The sequence below is a fragment of the Ambystoma mexicanum genome, chromosome 6q, assembly GCF_040938575.1.
Source record: "Ambystoma mexicanum isolate Mex_15411 chromosome 6q, UKY_AmexF1_1, whole genome shotgun sequence".
Classification (NCBI taxonomy): domain Eukaryota; kingdom Metazoa; phylum Chordata; class Amphibia; order Caudata; family Ambystomatidae; genus Ambystoma; species Ambystoma mexicanum.
The window spans coordinates 1603973253-1603997293 of record NC_090937.1 but is presented as its reverse complement, the minus strand read 5'-3'; positions in this window follow the sequence as shown (position 1 = coordinate 1603997293).

Here is a 24041-nt window from a genome sequence, read left to right as displayed (position 1 = left end):
GATTCCAGAGGTACTGGGATCCCCCTACCATCCCCCACTCCTTACCATCATGCGTGTCACTTTGCCTTCGTTGTGCGCTGTGGCGCTGTCTTCCGATTTGCATCCGCTGTTCTGGTTTCCAGTAGTTCAAGCGTCTGGGGTGCGCTCGGTGGCCTTCTCCTGGTGGCTCCGTGGGGTTGCCCTCATACGCTCCGTTCGGATCTTTGTCTGTGTGGCTCCCACACGCGCCCATTAGGAGCCGAACTCACCGCCTCTGGAGGGACCCCTAGTCGAGCCACAACTTAAATCCTGTGCAGCCCGGTCCCTTCACTGAGGGCTATCACCGTCCTCAATCCCCTTCCCTCATCGTCTATTCCATGCAGCATCGCCCTTTCTTCTTTGACCACTGCTGCTTCTAGTTCTAAGGGAATGATCTGCCCTTCCTCGTCATCCATGGGGATTTCTGGTCCAAACAGAAATTCAATAGGTATTCTCAATATTTTGCCTTCGGTCTTAGTAACCAGGATAATAGAATGGTCACTCCATACAGAAATACCTTTGGATCTAAAGGTACTCCTCGTAATGCCTTCCGGCCTGTAAAGGCTAATATATAAACTCCCACATTCCTATAGTGTATCCCTGCAGTAGAACACACTATCCCTTCATTAGTGGAAGATATTGTCATGTAAAGTTTCTTCATTAAGTCACGTAACAGTACATTAACTGGTATCTGCCTGGTGTATAATAATGCATTGATACATTGATATATCATGTCCTCCTATAGATAGATTGGTAATTTGTCTGTAAAAGGAAATACATTTGTCGCCCAAGAAAACCCTTATGGCAATACCTGACTAAGTGTCAACTAAAAATGAAAATGTGTTGCCTCCTTTTATCACCTTGACTCTTTGTTCCTCTTGGGGTCTGGTGTCACTTACAGTACTGAACTCAACAAGTCACTCTATGGGCCGTCCTGTTGTGGGTATAAATTCATCCCTGTACCTGTGAAAGGATTTCCTCCTAAAATAATCACACTTCCCATCTAAAGTGCAGGCACTTGTTGTACTCCTGGGAACATGCTCCATTGTGGTACCATAGCCCGCTGTCTCTGTGCTTGCTGCGGTTGTTCTAGTTGTGTTTGCAAGGGTGCCTGCTGTGGTTGTTCTTCCGGTGATTGTATCCAGCATTATTCTGTTGCTCTGGCTGTGTCTCCTTTGTCACCCCTCCTTCATTACTTTTCAGTAACACTCCCTCGATGTCTATTTCAGACAACTTCTTCTGAACTAACTGCTTCCTCCAGCTTTCTTCTTATTTCTCTCCTGCATTAATCGGCAGTGATGCACAATTGTCATTTGTATTTCTGTTCATGGCTTTGCTTCCATTCCCACAAGTTTGTTCAATTGCTGTTGCAATGGCTCAGGCAGCCTCAGACACAAAATGTGGTGAAATAATGCTACTGTTTTATCCCACCGTTCATGAGTCTCCTGCCGCCATTTGTCATGTATATCTTAAATAATGGCAACAGGATCTTCATCCTCTCCCATCTTCCTTGTCATAATCAACCCATTATTTGATGTTTCAGGAAATTGCACTCTGAGCGCTCTCCATACATCTGCTCTGTAATTATTAAATAGCGCTCCATCATGTGTCGTGTTTTGGGCAGTCACACCTGCGTATCCTGCTCGTTTCCAAATGTCGTCAGCTTTCTCCCCTAGAATAGCAGCTAGCAGCCCTTTTATGTCACCTGTAGATAACCTCATTCCTGATGTCATCCTCTCTAATTCATAAATCCATTTTCCCACACTAGAAGTTAAACTCAGAAATGTACACATTAAATTATCTTTATCCATCTGTGACCATGATATATATTGCGGTCATCCTCTGCCTTTCTCCAATAATGAGGATTGTGAAAATCCTGATTCATAATAATATTTACCTACACTCCTCATCTTCAAGTCAGTGCTAGCCTCACCCATTTATTTAGTTCCTGGGATTGGTCTTAACCTACTTACATGTGGTGGGGATAAATCCCCTGTACTATGCAATCGTATTGGTTGTCGCTCAGTATATGCTGTTGGTTCTGGTGTCCTCTCTTTAGTGTCCTCTAAATCTGACCCTTTAACCCCTTTCTCTGTGCTTGATTCTTTTGAAAACCTGCATGCACCCTCTCTATGCGCCCTTTCGTTCTCCTCCTTTTCTTCATCTGACATCATTATACCCCAACTCATGTGACTATTGTCTCCTTTCCAGTCATCGAGATCTAATCTGTTTAAAGATAATGTTCCATACTCATCTGTTATGATGTCGCCTGATCTACCGTCAGTTCCCTTTAATAGGGATTCTTCTATATGCTCTTGGGTTCCATACCTTCCTCTGTCCCACATTTGCCTTTATAGCTTCCCATGCCACTGCTCTATGTCTTCTGTATCCTGCCCACCCGTACATGCTGATAGCAGTATTCCTTGCAGCTCCCTAAAGAGCTGTTGTGACCCTCTCTCGTCCTCCCATCGTTCTTGTGCATCAATCGCCACTATGCTCCTATGGCATAAATATTCTATTTCATCGTCTTTTAATCCCTTACTCTTGGTAATATCTTCTTCTCTTCTCCTCATCTCCCTTGATTCATCTTCCTCTCGCCTTTGTTGCAACCTACCTTCTTTCATTCTTTGGGGTTCTATCTCTTCTCGATTCTTCTTTTCTAGCCTTCCTTTTCTTTTCTTGCCTCATATCGTCTTTGTTCATCCTTTTGCTTGCACTCTTTATCCCTCTCTTCCTTGTATGCTCTTTCATCTTCCTTCTCTTTCTTTTCCTGCTCTTTTCTCTTCTCTCTCTCGAACCACATCAATGTCCTTATCATTTAGTTTAAGCAATGTTTGTCCTCCCAGCCATTCATTCTGTACTATTGTTATTCCCTTAGCGTTGTCCTTTATTTCTTTTTGCCTCCCTGTTTCTTCCTCTATCCCTATTCATCTGTCTTGTCTGTCCTTCCTTTCATCATGCTGTTTACTTTCATCCCGTGCTAATATATCTTTACGTTCTCTGCACTTGCTCTTCTCTGCATTATCCTCACTACTGTAAGCAGGGGCGCATACGTTGGATTAACATACCCCGACGCTTCTTTTAATTCCTTTAAGGGATAAAGTCCTTTCTGCTCTGTGTCTACACTCTTCTCTTCAGGAGGGGAAAAGGGAGACAAAGATGTTTTATCCTCCCATTTATGCTGATTGAGCATCCACTCCTGATAAGCTGGAGAGTCTTTCTCACTTTGGTACATTTTCTAAAGCGCAAAAATGGCTAATCTTTTCTGCAACTTGTTTCCCTTATATTTGGCATGCAAATGTGTTGTCATATGTTATATGCCGCAATACATCTCTTGACAGAAAACCCTCCTAAGGCCACAGCATAAGTGTCTTATTGGTCGTGCCTCGAACCCATTGCAAATTATATTTCCTTATTTTCGCTGTGTATCTCGGTAATGTCCTACACAAATGTAAAAGAGGTTTATCCTCCATGATGACAGATCGGTTTCGATCGTCAATACTTAACCATTGTTTTGTTTGATTCTTTATGTGATCAAATATACCACACCAATCAATTGGCGGAGGCAAATCGATCACTGTTTATAATCCCACTCGGAAAATATTTGTAATTACTCACTTTATTTTTGAAAATCTATTCAATGATATTTTGTTTCCTCCTTCATTTACACTTTCTATCAATTATTAGTATATCATTCTTGTTTTATTAGTATATTGAAAGTCTCTTTATTTATATATTATTTTCCTTTGTTTTTTCCCTTCCTGATTGTCATCAATCTTTTGGTCAAAAAGTTCACCAATCTCTTTAATTTTTTACTATCGTTTTGTATTCATCAGTCTAGACGCAACAAAAGTTTTATTTTAACAATTTTATAACTCAACACATGTGCACTTGAAAAATTGTTTTACTGCGTACGCCTTCCTTTACTATTTTAGCAAGTGTATCTCATCTGTTTTACTTAATTCTGGAATTTGATGTTCACTCTTCTGCAGGTCTTGACTCGGGAATCTTTAATAACTTAGTGCGTACCATTCTGCCCCCTTGGGATCAGGAATCCAGGTATCTTTTCTCTTTATAATCTTCCCAAAATATCCTGTTACCTTTTAACACATACTTATTTGCAACACAATCCCTCCCCCAATTTTTGCCACCTTCATTGTTCTACTTACATCTGTGGCTCAGTTTGAGTCCTCACGCATCGACTCTCCCTCACCCGACCAGTTTGCCTTCCATCCACGGCTCACCTGCGTGGACCGGAAAGGAATTCTTTCATAGAGGGACCGGCCAGAGGGCGCTAGAGTCCTAACCAAGATGGCAGCTCCCGTGTGAGCTCCGGCAACGCACCCGTAATGAATTCTGAAATAACCGCTTCCAGGGCTCAATCAGACGGCCACTGTCGCGAGACGCATATCTGGGCAAGCTGCGCAGGTGTTAGCCTAACCCCGGGTCCGGAGACCCAGCCAGATGTGCCAAGCCAGGCGAAGTTGTGTCAGGACGCGCGAGGAGTCACTCCTGCGGCGCAACCCTTGCTGGGAGTCCGGCACAGCAAAGAAAGCGGTCGCAGGAGCGGGCGGACGACCTGCACCCCACACGCCTGCCGACTAGTAACGCACTGCCCAGTCAGGTGCCGGCAGGCGGACACTCGGGACGCAACTCAGCCAGCCCCCACATCGAAGACCGTGAGAGCGGCCTGCGCCAGCAGCCGGCCCAGCTGGGAGGGGGAGCCGGCCTTGGGGCCGAGTGGAGGAGAACCATCCTGAACGCTGCTACATACATCCGCCTCCGCAGGAACACCCGCTGGAGTAGACGGCAGCAAGGACCATAACATGTGACCCCGGGGGGCACCTAAGCTCTCTGTGCGCCAGAGCCACGACATCTGCATGCCCCGGGGCGACGCCGGGAGCGACTCTGCCACGGCTGCCTCCCCCGAATTGTCGGCGGCCGGCGTGCCGCGAACAACAGATGGCTGGTCGGCGAACCGTGAACCAACAGCACACATAAACAGAGGTGAATGACCCACCCACCCTGTATTAAACGGGCCCTGGACGGAGCGCGGGCCCAGGGCGGTCTCCCATCCACCTCGGCCGACGCTGGCCTACTCCTGCACAGTGGGCTCGACGCCCATGTCCCTGAACAGCTACCCCCATAAAGAGACAAGCAGAGCCATGCCATCAGACTGAAGCAGGCTCTGGACCCTGGCTGTAACACGACATTACATACTCAGCAGGGGACAGTGGGTGCCCCTAGTGGCTTCACCCCAACACTCCCTATACCAGCGCAAACAACGTGGCGCAGAAGTGCCCCACGGAGACGGGCTTGAGGACACGGTCAAATCATCCAAGGCAGGAATATTCGGCTACTAAAACCTTGAGTATAGTGATACCCACATAGATGACCTGCTGGCTCCCTGCAGAGGTCCATAGCGATCATTAAGTGCCAGCAACTCACAAGGTCAACAAAATCCACCAGCCACTCCCCAGCGGGCCGCCACACTCAAGCAGTGGTCAGAGAATAGCGGGACACATCAAGGTAACGAACGCCAGAGCACCCAGAATGGGGAAAACGGACAAATCGCAAAGAAAATTAACCTTGGAGTCAGGAGCGGTGTGCAAAACCCCCAAACCAAACGACCGCCCGGAGAATCCCGGGACACCATGCCCCAGGACAATGATTCTGACCAATAGATATTAGAGGGATATTAGAGGGATCTTCCTCGAACTCAGAACTGGCATTGGTAATATAGAGAGTAAGCTCGAAACACTATCTACCAAAGTCGACCAAATCCAACACCGCCTGGATAAACATGGCAACAGGCTCGATGCCGCCGAGCAGAGGATCTCAGACCTTGACGATAACACACACTCCATGACGACGAGGTTGGACACTAGAAACTCAGATGAAGACCGTCATGGCTAAGAATGAGGATCTCGAAGGGCGATCCCGCCGCAATAACATCAAGATAATAGGGGTAAGAGAGCACCAATCCACTCATAAAATGGAAGACTTTGTAGAAGCAGTCTGCACAACGCTATTTGGAGGCCCTGCGCTATCAAATCTGTTCGTCGTAGAGAGTGCCCACAGGGTGCCCACCAGCCGCCCCATTCCAGGAGCAGCCCAGAGGCCGATCATCGCCAAACTCCTAAATTTTAAAGACCGTGACACGATCCTACGTCTGGTGAGGGAGAAAGGAGATTTGAATTACGATGGCGACAAACTACAGTTCTTCCCAGACTTCTCCCCAACGGTCCAGGTGCAACGCAGAACATTCACCGGAGTGAAACGACAGATACAGGACAACCGAATGCTCTACTCAATGTTATACCCAGCCAAACTACGCATCCAACACAACGGAAAGGCCCAATTTTGTAGCACGCCTGAGGAAGCAATCTCCTTCCTCGACAAACTTGGCTGCAAGCACGCAGTTAACAACCCGAGACCCCCCAGACGGAACAGGGCTGGCAGAGACCCTCCATGACGCCCCCATCTACTGGCCAACGACCAACTTTAATAGGCACAATCGACCCCCTGGAATCTTCAACAGGGTTGGGTACAGGGTGCACTCATCCTTGGAAGGACACTAGCGCCCCAAGCAGAGCTCAGTTATGTTACAGGGTTTTGGGAGGGGAATTTAACAGGCGAGTTGGGGGTTGCCTGTGCAGGGGAGGGAAATTGTTTACAGTTTAGGAAATGTGGCAACCAGGGGCCCGCGCCCCACCATCTGCCCACGTCGAGTGCATCAGAAACGCGCCAAACCAAAGATGAAATGCACCTATATACCAACCTACTAAACAGTGGTCCAACTCAATCACCGACAACATGGCTGACAAATTGGGCAAAAGAATAACTAACCTGCAATATTCAAGCTAACCACATGGAACATTAGAGGGGGCAATCACCCGACCAAGTTAAGGAAAGTAATCCAATACCTCAGAAGACATAAGGTGGACATCGCACTCATCCAGGAAACCCGCATCCTCCCAGGAAATGAGAACCGCTGGGCCCGGGAATGGGGCTGCCACAGATACCTTTCCTCGTACTCCCCATATTCTAGGGGGGTGGCTATCTTAATCAGCAAGAGCATGAAATTGAAGCTAATATCGTCCAGCAAAGACACAGAAGGCAGAGCTCTCCTGGTTCGTGGGACCCTAGAAGGAACAGAGGTTATAATTGTGAACTCCTACGGCCCCAACTCCGATGGGACAAACAACTTCGACTGGGTAATGACAAACCTTGAGGGAGCAGGATCGGCAACGATCATCTGGGGTGGGTATCTAAACACCACGCTTGTACCGGAGTGGGATAGGTCCCTGGCAACATCTTCCCCCGCCCCCAAGGCAGCACTACAGATTCTTGAACTCTCCAAAGCTTATGACCTGGAGGATATCTGAAGACGTCAAACGGGCTCATCCGCGACTACACTTTTCACTCTTGGGTCCATAAAACGAGTTCCCGAATAGACTATCTCCTGTTGTCGACACACAGTGAACTACAATAGAACCAATGCCAGATCCTCCCAAGAACAATATCTGATCACTCGGCAGTCACACTTGAATGCACCCCTCCCGATCCATCAGAGGGGAGACGACACTGGAGATTCAAACCTCGTGCACTATTAGACGCAGTATTCGTTGAAGAACTCTGCACAGAAATAGTCTCCTATCTTGATATAAACAAAGATTCTGTATCGTCGGTTGGAACCCTATGGGAATCCCTAAAATGCTACCTAAGAGGGGTGTGCATAACTAAAGAACATGGTGTACTGAAGCTCATAAGACAGGAACTTTCCTCATGCGAAACCCGCCTAAAAGAACTCGAACGACATCGCCCTTCGCCTACCAACCCACCCATAATCGCCACGTTGAAAAAAGAACTGGACAAATTTAAAGATTCAGCAGACCGCGAAATAAAATTTCTCTCTCAAGGCCACCAAATCCGGCAATATGTAGAGGGGCAGAAACCAGGGGCCCTTCTTGCAAGGCTGATAACAGCAGACAGAAAACCCACGTCGATAGAACAAATTCGAGACTCCCAGGGCACTCTTGTACATACCGACAAAGAAATTGCAGAAACCTTCGGGGGCTTTTATCAAAATCTGTACACATCTAATTACACCACCAGCCAGGAGGTCCTTCTGCGCTACCTAAGTGACATCAAACTATTCTGGGTGGACAATGCGCTAAGAGAGCCACTCAACCAACCATCACCTCAGAGGAAATCCTTGAGGCAATAAAAGAGCTCCCGGACACTAAAGCTCCCGGCCCTGACGGACTAACTGGTGAGTTTTATAAAGCATTTGCCCCCCTCATTACCCCCCAACTGCTGCAGGTTTTTGAGGAAGCGCTTGAGAAAGTTTGCCTACCTCCGACTCTCCGCGAAGCAAATGTGATCCTATTACATAAAGCTGGGAAGCCCCCCGAAGAATGCATTTCATGCAGGCCAATCTCACTGATCAATCTCGACAATAAGATCCTGGTCAAAATCCTTGCAACTAGACTGCTCCCCTGATGCCCGCGCTGGAACTAGCTGACCAAGCGGGATTCATCCCTTGCCGGAACACAACGTTTGGTATCAGGTGAATGTTCAGAGTCGTAGAGGCACTACACCCATCGCACCAAGTGGTAGCGACCCTCCTAGACGCTGAAAAGGCCTTTGATTATATCGAATGGCCCTTCCTCTTCGAAGTCCTAAAACAAATGGGCCTTGGCAACCACTACATCAGGCTGGTCAGGCTTCTGTACGACCAACCCCTCTCACACATAACCCTCAGCAGAACTAGATCGAAACCCATAAACCTAATGAGAGGGACCAAGAAGGGGTGTCCCCTGTCCGCCATACTGTTCGTGCTGGTTATGGAACCCCTAGCCTCAGACATCCGCGCCCGACACATACATAGAGGCCTTTCCTTTGGGCCACACAAATTAATTATATCGCTATATGTGGACGATATCGTCCTTTACATCCAAGAACCCGATCGAGAACCTAAATCTAGTAATGAGAGACATCATTAAATTCGGCACCTTCTCCGGCCTGAGAATAAATCGAAGTAAGTCAATAATATTCCCCCTGACCCCAGAGACCCGGGAGTTCCCCGATGACTACGGCTTCAAATGGTAATACTTCAATGTCAGGTATTTAGACATCCAACTGTCCATATCACATCAAAATCTTTTTCAAGATAACTACGGTAAAGTAACCGAAAAACTCCAGGAAAAAATAAATAGATGGAAATCGCTTCCACTAACCCTCTGGGGCTGGGTATCGTTGGTCAAAATGGTGATCCTCCCCAAATTGCTATACCTCTTTGCAAATCTCCCCTTGCTAGTATCTCAAAAATACCTCCAACACATACGAAGCTTGGTGCTAGAATTACAGTGGGCGGGCAAACCAGCTAGAATCGCGTACAAAGCACTAATCCAACCAGTCACGAATGGAGGCATGGCACTTCCAGACCTAGAGCGCTATTATTGGGCAGCACAGGCCCAATTCCTGGGCCACTGGTACGCAGTCCACTGTATTCGTCCCCACGTCCAGCTCGAACGGATCCTAGCGTCACCGAACCATATGAGAGCAGTCATTATAGGTCAAACACACATACCACACGCTACCCTAAATACAGTGCTCTCCGCTATTGCGATTTGGAAGAAAATTCCACAGAGATGATACATACAGGTCAGGTTCTCCCCACTCCTACCGATACGATTTATCCCCGAAATCCCACTGACCTCTGAGAAAGTCTATCTGAATTGGACTAACAAGCTACAGTTACACACCATGGGTGACCTGTTTGAAGGCGAGTACTTTCTCACACCTGAACAAGCCAAAACCCGAGGCGCCACCACCGCCTTAGATACATTCATATATTTCCAGTCTCGGGTTACTCACCAGGCCCTCTTCCCCTCTTTTCCACAGCAACCGCCAACATGGCAAATTTTACACAGAGTAATCCAGTCACAGGGGAAAGGCAGACTTGTATCGTCAATCTACAAAATCTTGCTATCCGATACGACTCTGCCACTCACAGCACCAAAAGCTCAATGGGAGAAATCCCTACATACGACCATACCCGAGGAAGACTATATATCCTAGCCCAAACCCAAAAGGTGTCATTAAACACAAGATATAAACAAATACATCTTAAATACATACATCAGGCATACCACACACCCGTCAGGTTACATTCCCATCACCCCACTATCCCCCCCCGTCATGCAGCCGATGGAATGGCCCTTTAGCAGATTTTCTTCACCTCGCATGGACATGTCTGGCCATTCACCAATTCTGGACGGCAGTACTAGAGAAGACAGCAGCAATCATAGACACACCCCTAGAGCCTGACCCCAAGATTACACTTCTGGGGCTAACGAGGCATCTTCCAACCTCAGTACGGAAACTAGCAGGACTTCTGTTGTTACTGGCTCGAAGAAGGATTGCGATGTCCTGGGGGAAAGGACCGGTACCGACAATACAACAATGGCTGATTGATATAACATATTGCCAAGACACAGAAACAAACTTCATTAGGCTCTTGCCCCTACATGCACGCTCCCCGATATCTGGGGCCCCTACATCACCTACTTAATGTCCACCCTGAACAATGAATCCTCACCAGACTCATCTCCAGGACCCAACAGCAATGGTACCACCCATATTTCAGAATGAAACCGCAACAGGTACAGGCAATGATTGCAAAGGCGCAGCCGAACAACGATATAACCGGACGGAGGGGGGAGTGGTGGGGATGGCGGACACAGGGGCATTTGTTTCCACCTTGTAATTTCATTTTGTTTATTGTTGTATAACCAGTTGAAAGTAACAAAAATAAAACATTTTAAAAAAAATAGAGGGACCGACCAACAAATATTCTTCACACGTGACTGCGCGCCAATCTCCACAGGAAACTCAGCAGTCTTCTGGCAAATGGTGGGAGTAACCGAGCATCCGGGGGCTTGGATCTTGGTGAAGGGAACATATCTACTTATGGAACATATAAGGATTAGTGCATCATTGGCTATTCCCTATCTGTAGAGCATGGCTGGAATGCTTAAGCACATATAGTATTGATTATAGAGGACACAACAACAGTGGATTTGCTCCTCCAACATTGGCCCTCATTACGACCCTGGCGGAAAGTGACTGACCGGACCGCTACAGCGTAAATAGCGTTTCCGCCATTGCACGAAGGAGCAAAGTGCGGCCCATTCCGACCCATCGGGCACAAGCACCACGGCATGGCGGAAGTGCAAAGTCCGCGATGGCGGAAATGACCCCAAAACGGCCCACACCGCCGCCGTACGGCGCCCTAGGTGCGATACCGCCACCCATCTTAGCGGACACCGCAGTGAGCGCCAACCGGAAAGTACGGTGACCGTAAATATACGGAAACGGAAGTAAAAACATGGGCCCGGAACGGGAAACATCCCGCCGTACACCTATAAAACCACAAAATCCACACAACCACTAAAAACACTACCCTGAGACACACCCCAACCCGTCATCCACCCTAGCGAAACCAAGAAAAATGGGAAAAGTAGCGAAGAAAGCGTGCGACCGCAAGCGGCAGGTCCACTTCTCCCGTGAGGAACTCACCGTGCTAACAGAGACCCTCCAGGAGAATGCTGCCGTCGTCTTCTCCACGCAAATGACCAGGACGGCACTTGCGAACAAGAAGGCCATATGGGCCCTGGTGGCACAGCGTGTAAGTGCGGTGGGGACCGCACCCCGCAACCCACAGCAATGCAGAAAGCGATGGGACGACCTGCGGATACGCGTCCGTAGCATACTTTCTGCCAACCGCAACATTGCCACAGCCACCGGGGGAGGTCCTGAATCACCCATCAAGTTGACCCCCTGGGAAGAAATCTGTGCCTCCACCATTGGAATGGAGAGCATAGAGGGAGTCAGAGGGATGGAGAAAGGAGTGCAGACATCCGAAGAATCAGGTAGGTGGCCCAAATAAAACAATGCTAAATCCACAATTTCCAATCATGTGAAGTACCATGTGTCCCCATAGTGCAACAGAAACACATGTCCAGGAGAACGTCCACACACATTGGCCTGATAGCGCACTTTAAAACTCACAATAAATACATAAATAATTAAAAACCCCTAAAACACCCACTACACGTGCAGCAGGCACACCCTAACTGCAGGCTGCCAAACAACTGAACCCTCACTCAACACACAAATGAAAGCACCTCCAAGGCCCCGACCCAAATCACCCTCAGGTACCACCCCAATGCATGTGATACAATGCCATTCCAATTCCCACAGACCCATTAATAACCCTCGCCCTCCTTTACTCCACCACAGGGTCCGATCCAAACGACGAGCATCAGGACACCCCTACCAGCACACCTGCAAAGAGGGCCAAGACCAACGGCCAAAGACCCTCCACCTCAGCTGCACGGATCAAGACACGGCAGCAGCACAAATCAGGTGGCAGCACAGAGGAGGGAACATCAACAGGCACCCCAGCAGCCAGCATGCCCACAACAACACCACCACAGGTCCCCCCAATGGATGCCACAGAAGGCACTGCCTCTGGTGGCAGCAGCACCATAGGTGACACCCCATTGATGGCAGCATGCTCCGACACAGAAAACGGGGATGTCGAAGTCAGATCCATCCATGACCTGTCCCAATCCCCCTGTCTGTCCCATCCCGTACACCATGAGGATACCACGCAGGGGCACCCACAAGACGACGACTGGCCATCCCCCACAAGCCCTGTGGCAAGGCAACATGAGGTCACCAGCCCCTCTGTGACACCACCGCAAATGGCCATGGCCCAGCAGAGGCAACAGTCCCTCGACCAGTTAATCGTGCAACAGCAGCAACTGGCCACGCTCCTCAAGGACCATGCCGATGAATGTGGGGGCACTAAGGCAGACATAGAAACATCAACTGAGACACTTAGGGCAGAAATGGAGAGAAGTACAGAGACACTAAGGGCACAAATGGAGAGTAGCACCGAGAGCCTGAGAGTACAAATGGAGAGTAGCACCGAGAGCCTGAGAGTCCAAATGGAGAGTAGCACCGAGAGCCTGAGAGTCCAAATGGAGAGTAGCACCGAGAGCCTGAGAGTCCAAATGGAGAGAAGCACCGAGAGCCTGAGGGGGGAACTGCATGCGACGTCCAAAGACGTATGTGCCGAACTTGCCGCAGTGCGCCGTGTGCTCACTGAGCTCTCACAAACCCTTAGGGACATGCATGGACGTGAGCAGGCAGAGACATCATCCGTTGCAAGTTCCGTCCAGGGCAGCCCCCAACGTAGATCTGGGAGGAACCTGCGCTCCACAGGCAGGGGTGCCCCTGATACCCGCAGAGGGGGCTTTCAATAGCGACTGGCCACTGACGATGAGCATCTTTGGACACTGGTGTTCGGGGGGGAGGTAGGAGGGTGGAGGGGGTGTTTTGGGCTCACTTGGGTGGCGGGTCGATAGGGTGTTCAACATGATATCACATATGCCATAAACAATGCACGATCAACCAATGAGATGTGTGGACAATGATCTTTGTGTACTAGGCCATCATAGGCGCACAGTCCATATTGTGCATGTACCAGACACACACAGTGCCACGAGTACCGTGTCCATGTATCAGCCACCAGGCGTGAGTGCTAGAAGCATGCATCAATGAGATGCTGACGAATGTCACGGCCCTCCGGTGCCTCGCAGACTCCTTGAGGTGCTGCCACATCCCCACCCTCATCATGACCATCTTCAGGTGCTTGCAGTTCTGCGTCAGGGGGCATGGGCACATTTCTACGTACGCACATGTTGTGGAGCATGACACATGCCATCACCATCTTTGCAACCTTCTCATGGCGGTACAGGAGTGCCCCGCCAGACCTGCTGAGGCAGCGGAAACGAGTCTTCAGTAGGCCGAATGCCTGTTCAATGACTACACGGGTACGTGAGTGGGCATGGTTGTAGTCCTCCTCATGCTGGTCCCGTGGGTTCCGGACTGGTGTGAGGAGCCATCTCTTCAGTGGATATCCAGCATCACCTGTATGTGGACGATAAACGTATGATGTGGAATGCCATTGCTACGTACGCACCCCCAACCCCCTTCCTGCCAGGTCATTGCCGAATCACATACCCCACATCATCATGCATGAAATGAGACTCACCGAGTAGCCAGGATCTGTTCCCTGCGTGTCGCTCCATGTAGCGTGGTATTGTAGAGTTCCTCAAGACCATAGAATCATGGGTTGATCCAGGGAATCGGGCACAACAATGTGTAATGATCCTGTTGGAGTCACACACCATTTGTACATTCAGGGAATGGAATTGTTTTCGGTTGCGGTACTGGGCCTCCATGGCATGTGGGACGACCAATTCCACATGGGTGCAGTCGATGGCACCAATGCAACCCGGTATGCCGGCAAGTGCATGGAATCCCACTTTTGTGTTGGTAATTTCCTGCTCCGAGCGTGGTAGAGAGATGTAGTCGTCTGCGTGCTGCAGGAGGGCATCGAGCACTTGCAATAGTGTCCGTGAGAACAGTGGCTGAGAAATGCCATGCAACTGTCCGACTGTGTGCTGGTAGGTGCCTGTGGCCAGGAAGTGGAGTACAGACACCACCTTCAGTAGGGGTGGGATGGCGGTTGGGCTATCTATCATGCTGACAAGGTCAGCCTGTGTCATGTCCACAATGGCGGCTATGGTGTCCCGGTCCAAACGGTAGAGGGTGTGGATCTGCTCAGCAGTGAGGTTGAACGGATGTGCTCGGAGGCGTGGGATTGCGGGCTGCCTGCGTGGTGGTAGTGGCTGTGCTGGCGGCCCTTGCTGGCCCTGCCTTGCCCTCCTCCTCCTCCTGCGTCTCCTCCGTGCGGCCGGTTGTAGTTGGTGTTCGTCTTCTTCTTGGAGTTGGAGTACCTGCAGTGCTATCAGGTCCCCCAGGGCCAACATCGCGAGTCCTGCCGGTAGCATTTCGGAGTGGGTGTGGTTGTGGGAGGAGACTGGGTGTGCAATTTATGTGTTTTCAGGCTGTATGGCCTCCACCTGTGGTGATTCATTCCACCTGTGCAAGCTGCTCTCCCCTTTGGCCGAGCACGTCCCGCACACAACACTGCAATTCGAGTAATGGCATCTTGCTATTGCAATCATGTATTTGTACCCGATGGCCGTGTAACATTGGTTGATATGTACATTCGGCTATGGTCCCATTGTTTCACATACAATCTTTGCAGTCGCGAACAGACTTGTGAAGGGTCAGTGGAACGTAGTACTCGAGTAACGGTGGGCCCTCATGCATCACTGTACCGAGTTGCACCGACGGGCGGGGCGTCCCATTTGTGGGTGAAGGCAGTTGCCATTTTCACACACAGCCGCACTAGATGGATTAATTTGTGATTTCAAACGGCCACAGATGCCTTTTCGACGTGATGTTGCAAATGAGGAATTCGAAGGGCGGCGCTTTCGGTTTTCAGCTAGCGGCGAGGAGATGCCCACAGGTCTGACTGCAAATATAACGTTCTATTGTTCAATGTCCTTGAGACAGGGGCCATGGCGAGGATGCAATGATTGATATGAATAGTTTGGGATGCGCAATAGCGACGTGGGCGATGAGGCCGGACGTTCCCAAATACATGTTACTTCACAACACTGGAATTCCGGGCTGGGGCACTGTGGATTTTGCAGGCTGCATAACGCACAGACTCAATGGATATTTCTAATGTTATGTGAGTAAATATTCAGGCGTTTTTATACCGGGATGAGGGAATGATGAATGGATGCATGGGCAGATGATTTGATACAGAGTTTGCCATGTACAGGGCTTCTTGGAATCTGTCCGCCTCCCCTGCGCTATGTGATGCAGGGCTGCCATAGTGGGACCATCGTCTATCTGGCCTTGTTGAGCCCTCCCTGTCTCGACGCGCCTTCAGACACTTGTGTCCATGCACGTTAACATTCCCATCTGATGGATTCTGTTTTCACAGACGCATGCACAGGTACACTCGTTTGTGATGGTGTTTGCACCTCGATATAGATGGTTATGAGTCGCAAGTGGTTTTGGGGTGGTGATGATCCTTTGGAGTGGGCTAGCATGCATATGGCTGTGGATTTAGTGTGATCATTGAAGTGAGTTGTTCGAATGTAGTTCTGATTGCCATTCTGTTCTTTTTCTTTTCTTTTGGTTGACAGGTATCTCCTCCCCTTTTGCCACTGCCATCTGTATGCCACTCCTGCAGATGGCTTTTACTCCCGACACCTGCTGCTTCGTGTTAATCAGTGGAGCAGCATTACGATCTTATGGGACGATCGCCAATGGGCCACATGCCCTTACGCAGTACTAGTGGCTCGGAGCAACATTTCAGCCTTTCAGCTGGACTAGTGCCTCCCCATTGGGACGGCCCTGCGGTTCTGTGCGCTTCCATGTTGCCTTTTCGTACGTGAATGTGGCTCTGTGTACCATGATGGAACAGGGCGTCACACAAGTAGTAGCTGGTCATTTCTTGCGGATGCAGCCCACAATGGTGAAATGTGTTTTGGAGTTCATGGCCTAATGGCTGTATGGGCTTGGTGATTTTGTTGTGCATTAAATTTCTATTCTGATATGGGCCGTGTAGCGTTCTTCTTTGCAAGTGATGTGGCATATTCCTATTTGGGGAGCGATGTATTGTGAGGAGATCTGCATTGGGTTCCAGCTTCGGAGTTTAGTTGCGTGGTACTGTGCTGGGCGCGTTTGCCTACGAAGCCCAGTGAGGTCAGGGATGGGGGCTGCCAATATGACTGTTTGAATGTTGTCATGCTCAGGGGCGGGGGATTGGGTTTTGTGTAACAGATGCCGGTCAGCCAGGTGGACTGGTGGAATGATGTGATTTTCGGAATATTGCTGGTCACAGGTGCCTGTGTTTGCGTGCGTTTCTTGGTGGGGGACTGTGGTCATGTCCATTGGGATGGCTTCTGTATTCGTGCCATCTGTGCCCTGCAGCTCCCATTGGCCCCTCTTGTGATTCTTTTGTTCGTTGGCATGCATGGGTGACTTGTACATTTCACTGGTTGCATTGTGACTTCATTGCACCTACGGGGAGTTGTACTTTGTGGGCAGGGAGCGGTGTACAGGCACTCAGTGGGGCCGTTTACGGTTGATTCGCGATGCCGTACTTCTCGCCATGGCGGAATGGTACTTTCCGCCGTGCTTGATGGCGTTAGGTACATGTCCGCTAGGGTCGGAATTCGCGTACCGTTGCGCCATGGTGGTATTTACGGTTTGGCATGGCGCGCGCGCGCGTACTTGGTGCAGTTAGCGTTGGCGTTCACTACGGTGTCGCTAATGGCATCGTACTTTGCGGTGACGGGTCATAGTCGCACCGAGCGCTATTCGATGGCGGTATTGCATTTCCGCCATCGTTTTTCGATTTCCGCCAGGGTCGTAATGAGGGCCATTGTGTGTTAGGTTGACCTCCAACCCCACTGATTGGTTAGCAGACTCTCCCAACCTTGGACTTTCAGCTCCTTAGAAGCACATACGGGAAACAAAACCTAAGTATTTGAATCAAGTCAGACTACTCCCCATTTTCCAAGTTAGTCCTTCCTCTCTCGTTGGTAGGCCGTCAGTCTTTTGTTTTTCGAGTTTCTGATTCACATTTGAAGAGACAACTAATATGTCAATTTCAGTCTTCCATTTACTGCTATTTGATTTAATTATGTTTCTCCTCCTGGCATTTAGAGACTTGCTTACTCTATCTCATATGAACTTTGTACACTTTTAATTGCACAACAGTGTGGCTCTCACAAATATTTTTGTCTTCCTTTGTCCATATTCAGAGCGTATCCACGTACTCCCTTTGTGCTCCACACTAAACCTATGAAATAAAGTCTTTGCTCTGGGTCAACCTTGACTCATCATCGGGTCTGCTTAGTGTGTGTGGAATGTGTTTCCACAAATCCTGATTTTTACAGCCTTGGCCTGTCTCTGAGGTAGCTTGGTTATATTCAACGTGAGCCAGCATCCATTTTCCAAATGTGGCTGTCCTTGCCGCATTATATATTCCTCTATGGCAAGCTTCTATATGTTTTCGTTATACCTTACATTACTGTGTATTTACAGTTATTGGTCAGTTAGTTACTTCATCTTTTTTTGATCCATGAGTACTTTAGCTTTAGGTTCATGTTACTCTTAGTACTTCAGTTACATCCTTTTTATGTAGCATTTTTCTATGCGCCATCCTTCCACACTTTCAGTACGAGGGTGCATTCTGTATGGCTGTCTGAGTGCATAGCGTCTCCCATTCACTCAACGCGGTATAGCAACGATGCAGGGGTTCCCATCTATAGGTTTTCTCTGACTCTTCCAATATGAAAGCGGTAAGGGTGTGTGAACTGGCAGGATAGCACCTACCTGCTCCTCTACTGGGTTTAATTCTTTATCAGTGACATTTGCTAGTTGTAGCATAGCCCACCTTTGAATCTGAATCCATTTGGAATTAGCAGCAGCCTGTATACCAGGTGGAAGAAGGGATATGAAGAAAACAGCAGCCTTACTAAGAAGTCGATACGTGTTGGGAATCTCTGCTAGTCTTTTGTAAGAAGCCTGTGAAAAATAATTCTCACACTTAGTTCCTTGTAATGTCAGTGGGCGACAAGTCTGCTTCTTATAGTTCACATCAGTTATGCCACGATTTCCGGCAGTCCACACAATGCGACTTTGTGGCACCAAAAGTGCTGGTGAGGGAAGTGTGGTGAGCATGTATCACTCCTATTCGGTTGGAGCTGCTCATAGGTTAAGATGCCACAGGACCAATAGTGGTCCGTAAGTGCTCCCGTTCTTACACCCTATATTTCTGCCCACATTCATTGGTCCCTTATGTCTGAAAGATAAAGAAGGGTATGTACGTCTCTGTATATGAAAGGGTTATTTCTTTTCATCACGCCACATAAGCAATGCAGCGTACATTCTCCATTCTGATAGGCACATGTTGTTATTATGGTCTGCAACTGTTTCTTTTGTGAGTACTAACATTGACTCTGCTCTGCATCCCATTAACCTCTCTTCCCATCTCCCTCGATGGAAGCCTCCCCTATTATATGCAGTTGTGGTCTCATCCAACACTGTAGCAGCGTGTTCCCTGCTGAATCTGTACATTTTTTATCAGTCTGTGTTTTAATAGTCACCTCAGCCTTATATGGGCCATTTAGTTCATAGTACATTGCAATGTTTTTTGATCCAACTCTATCATCCTTTTCCACCCACTGTCTATGCACCCAATATTCCTGAAATAACCCTCTCATGTTACATAATGCTAGATGGACCAGCCAGCGTATGATAGGTGCTTGCACCTCCTGTGGTGTAAACTGCTGAAGTGTACCCGTTGCATGGGGAATGTGAGAGCATAGCTAGCACCTTTTATTCAATCTGTCCTTTCCCACAACCTGCATTTGGCCGTACCACATGTTATCAATATTGGAGGGTGGGTCTTCGTTGGTACCACTGAAAAACAGTATCCGCTCCAAAACCTCCCTTTTTGTCTAGGACACTTTTCCACTCCTATTGTCTGACACATTTACAACATTAATGCCTTTTTGTGCCACTAACCACTGTGGTTTTAGCCAAAGGTAAGAAAGCAAAAAAACAGAAAACAAAATGATTATAACTATACGTGGCACATTTTTCAATCTGTTGTGTTGCGGGGAAAAGAAAACAAGTCTCTATTTGTGCAGGGATCAATGGAGTTAGAGTTACATTAAAGCAAATTATAGTCTCCTTTCACTTTCTTCCTTGTCTTCAGAAAGCGGTGCGGTCCTGTTTTCTTTCTTGAGGTTGCTGAAGTGCACCCATTGTTTTCATCCTTGAAGTTTAATGGCAGTTGGTGTTGCATATTGAACCTGAAAAGGTCCTGTAAACTGAGGCTTGTGTTCCAGCAGCTCACACAATATTTCAGTAGCACTCTGTCCCCTGGATACAGTTGTGGTGGAGGTATCAACGCTGTTGCATCTGGAAGTGTGTGCTCTCCTCCGGTAGCTGTGGCTGGCCATAAATGTCGATGCCTTACCTGGTTGGATATAAACATAAGACAATCAGCCATAGCCCTAAGATATTCATGAAACTCATCACCCAAACAGTTGCAGAACTATGATCTTCAGACAATGCGCATGCAGGCATAAGCGGAACATGCACTTGTCTGCCTGTGGCTATCTCATGCAGGGTTAAGTGGTACTCACAACCTGGCTGATTTTGCAAAGCGAAAAGAGCCAACAGCCAGAAATGGAACTAATTCTTGTGAAGTGTAGCACACAACTTTTGCCAGGTACTCTTTTAGCAGACCATTGAGGCATTCTGATTGAACACAGTCTGTGTGTAATGCCCAATAAGGATCATTAAAGAGATCACTGAAAAATGTTGGCCATTTTCAGAACTTAATACTTTGCAGATTCCCCACCCCTGAAACAGCTCCCAAAGAAGGATCACAGCACAACAATCATATAGCAGTAGCTATTATATCTATTGATCATATCTACATAATCATTATGAAGATGGCGGGAGAGTTGAGGCAACATAGCTTTTATTGTTTTTAGCGTGTGTCCTGCAGTATATTGCTGGCATACTGCACAGTTGGTAAAACATTCTAATGCACGCTCTTATAAATTCGGCATGATCACTTTTTCCTGTAATTATGCCACTATATAAACCTTGGATGTGTGTGCGGGATGATACAATTGCTCAAGGGGCGTTCTAATTGCATAACCGGTTTCCCTATAATGTTCTGCCTCAAAATCAAATTTGTGGGTGATAAAGAACACCCCGTTCTTGTTCATAATTCTTGTCCTTTCTGTGGAGCAATTATCTGTAGTTATATTATCTGTGTCTGGATTAAGGCATTGTAGGGTTCAGTGATTTGTGTTTGTTGCTGTGCAGATTTTTGGGATATTGCTACTATCTCCAGCATGTTTGGTTTATATGCTATTTCTTTGGCTGTGGTGTCTGCTACATCATTACCACGTGATATCATGTTTTTCCCATTAGTATGGGCAGTGCATTCAACTGCATCACTGCTGAAGGGACTGATAACACTTCTATTAATTTAGATAATAATTGGGCATGCTGTACTGGTGCACCGTCTGACTTTTTATAAATTCTCCTTTTTCAATTGGAAGAGGTGATAAATGCAGAGTCAGAATAAATGGTGACAGGGTGGTCTTCGGATGTTTCTATGTCATTTCATCAACGGTCGAAATTCCAATGGGTTTTTTAATGAGTACTTTCTACTGAAAAAACGGCAACTTGTAAAATCTGTTTGTCAGTCAAGTTACCCACAATTGGATCAATGCCCAAAATGGTGCGCCACTAAATGTCCTCTTCTTCTGTCCCGTGTAATATTCCTCTGTCTTCCTTTGTTGTAGATGTTTCTAAATGTACTATAAGGAATGTTCCAGGTGCAACGTCTCTAGGGGGTGCTGCTCTGAATATAAATGATGTGAGCAAGCACAATATTTTGTCTTTAATTCTGGGTACCCATCCTAACAGCACCTGTATTCCATAGAGAAAGAAATCGGGGTGAATTGGCAAACCTCACAAAATGCTGTGATGACAGAATGACTGTATAACAGCCTTTGCTTTTGTATAGAGTGAGGTCTCGGGAGGATAGCTCAGGGGCCAGGCGCTCGTCTTGGAAGCAAGACGCATGGAGCAGCACATGTTTGATCCCCGGGTTGCGCTTAGAAACCTGTGGGTATTAAGCGTGCTATAAATAACCAAATACAATACACCATACCATTTTTTATAAAAAATTGTCATGTTTAGTTTAATCATAATGTCCCTGCCATATATGTTGACTGATGTCTTTCGTGAATACAGCAAAGGCGCTTTTATTTGTAGTGTGGCTTTTGTGATGGGCAAACTTTCTTTGAAAGGAACCATGACCAAGGCCCCAGAGAATCCCTGCGTGTCCATTTTGATGTCTGAGAAAGGAAACCTTCACTCTCTGATAAAGGATTTAGTAGCCCCTGTGTTGGCCAGAAAAGAAAATGTCCTGTCTCCCATCTTTACTCCCATCCGCGGTTCCTCTTCTGGGTCAGGGGCATCTGATAGTATTAGGCACGTCAGAGCTCTCTTTGGGCTGTCCTATTGTGGATACCTACCAGTGCCTGGAAATGAAAAATGATTACAATACACCACTCTAAAGCCCTGTGATATGTTTTTGTCCCACTGCTGTGTTGATTGCTTTGTTTTTGCTTGAATGGGAATTGGCAATTGTTGTGTTTGGTGTTGCGTGTGGTTTTTGGAGGTGTGAGGGAGGTGTACTAAACCTGCTGCTGCTGTGTTAAGTGCATTGTATTTGGTGGAGTTTATTGTATCAGTGCTCGCTCTTGGTACCGGAGTAAGTGCATCTTTTCCAGATGTCGACAGATTTTTAGTAATGCCATGAGTTTCAAGTAGAAACGTTGCAGGGACTGTCACGGCGTGAGTGGGCCTCAGTCGCTGCGCGTGGCGCACGTGGAAATAAAGACAGACCCGGAGGATTGCAGCACACGTCTTGTCTTTATTGAATACAGACATCAACTAACTAGTCCCTCCTCCCGCCACCCGTCATTTCCCTTTCCCCAACGTCACTTCCCTTTGCCCACGACCCGCCCCCCATAACCACAGAGACATCAACATGACATCTCCCCCCTTTTTAAACAGTTACCAGGACACTCGCAACAGGCGAACGTCTGCAGTGGGTTTCTTAGTCCATATCTTCAATCCAGCGGCGAGGCTGGTTCCGAGCTCCGGGGGGTTTGAGTTTACAAGTTCGGATAATCTTCCACTAGTCTCGTACTCATAGGAACCTTCAAGGTCCGAGTCCTCTGTGTCTCCATGATCCCCTTGATAGGGGTCATCCAAGGCATAGTCAATGGGGATGACTACTCGCCCACCGAGTCGATGCGTTCCCAGCGAGGGAATGCTCTTGAAATGTGAGGAGTTCCTCGTGATAGGGCTTCCCAAGCCCTGCGCCGTAATCATGGATCCCTTCCTTTGTGTGACCAGCATTGGTTCTGCTTGAAAGAAAGGGGTGTGCTTGTGGGTTTGTGTCTGTTGCACGGCCACAACGTCTCCTACCTCTATCTGGGGTGGCCGGGCCCCTCTCCGCCGATCAGCATAGTCCTTCATTCGCTTCTTGGCTGTTTCATCTCGCTCCCTTGGCTCCCTGTCAAAGTCGGCGACCTGTTCTTGTGGCGCGGCTTGGGGATTTCGGGTCTAGACATTTCTCCTGAACATGACTTCCGGGGGTGTTCTCCCTGTGGTGCTGTGAGGCGTGTTACGGTAGTCTCTCATAAGCTGGTTCAGCACTAGTTCATATGGCTGCCCCGTCAGTTTGGCTATCTGGAGCGCTCTCTTTAGGTTAGCCATAAAGCGCTCTATCATCCCATTGGCTTGAGGCCACAGCAGAGTTATGTTGCGGTGATGAAAGCCTAAGTAGGTTGCAAATAGATGAACTGGTGCCTGTTGAATGAGGGCCCATTATCAGTCTTGATCACTCTCAGAACGCCATATGCAGAGAAGATGCGGTATAGGGTGGGTATGACATGGTGGGCAGCAGTTGAGGATATGAGGTGGGCCTCCGGATACCGGAAGTACTCGTCCATGACTTCCAGTACATATTTTCCTCCCTCAATGGGCCCGAAGAAGTCGGTCGCCACCGCTTCCCATACCGCGGGGAAGTTCTGACATCCCCAATGATTCCAAGTGCCGGTTTGGCGTGATAAGGCTGCAAGGTTTCGTCTACCATGGAGTCCATGTTGGGAAACCAAACTTTCTGGAGCAGCATACGTTTGGTTGACGCCATCCCACTGTGACTCTCATGAGCTAGCTCGATGATTCTTGCCCGTAGGGCTGGTGGGATTACTAGTTTGCGGTCCTTAATCAGGAGATGGTCGTCTGAGAGTGCTAGTTCGTCTTGTACCTGCACTAGCCGTTCCACCTCGACGTGTTTTGGGTCCCCTGCTGCTCTTCCTTTCTCGCAGCCTCTTTTCCACATGCCAGACTGAAGACCCTCACAGATGATATGACAAGCTGGGTCGTTTTCTGTTTTTCGG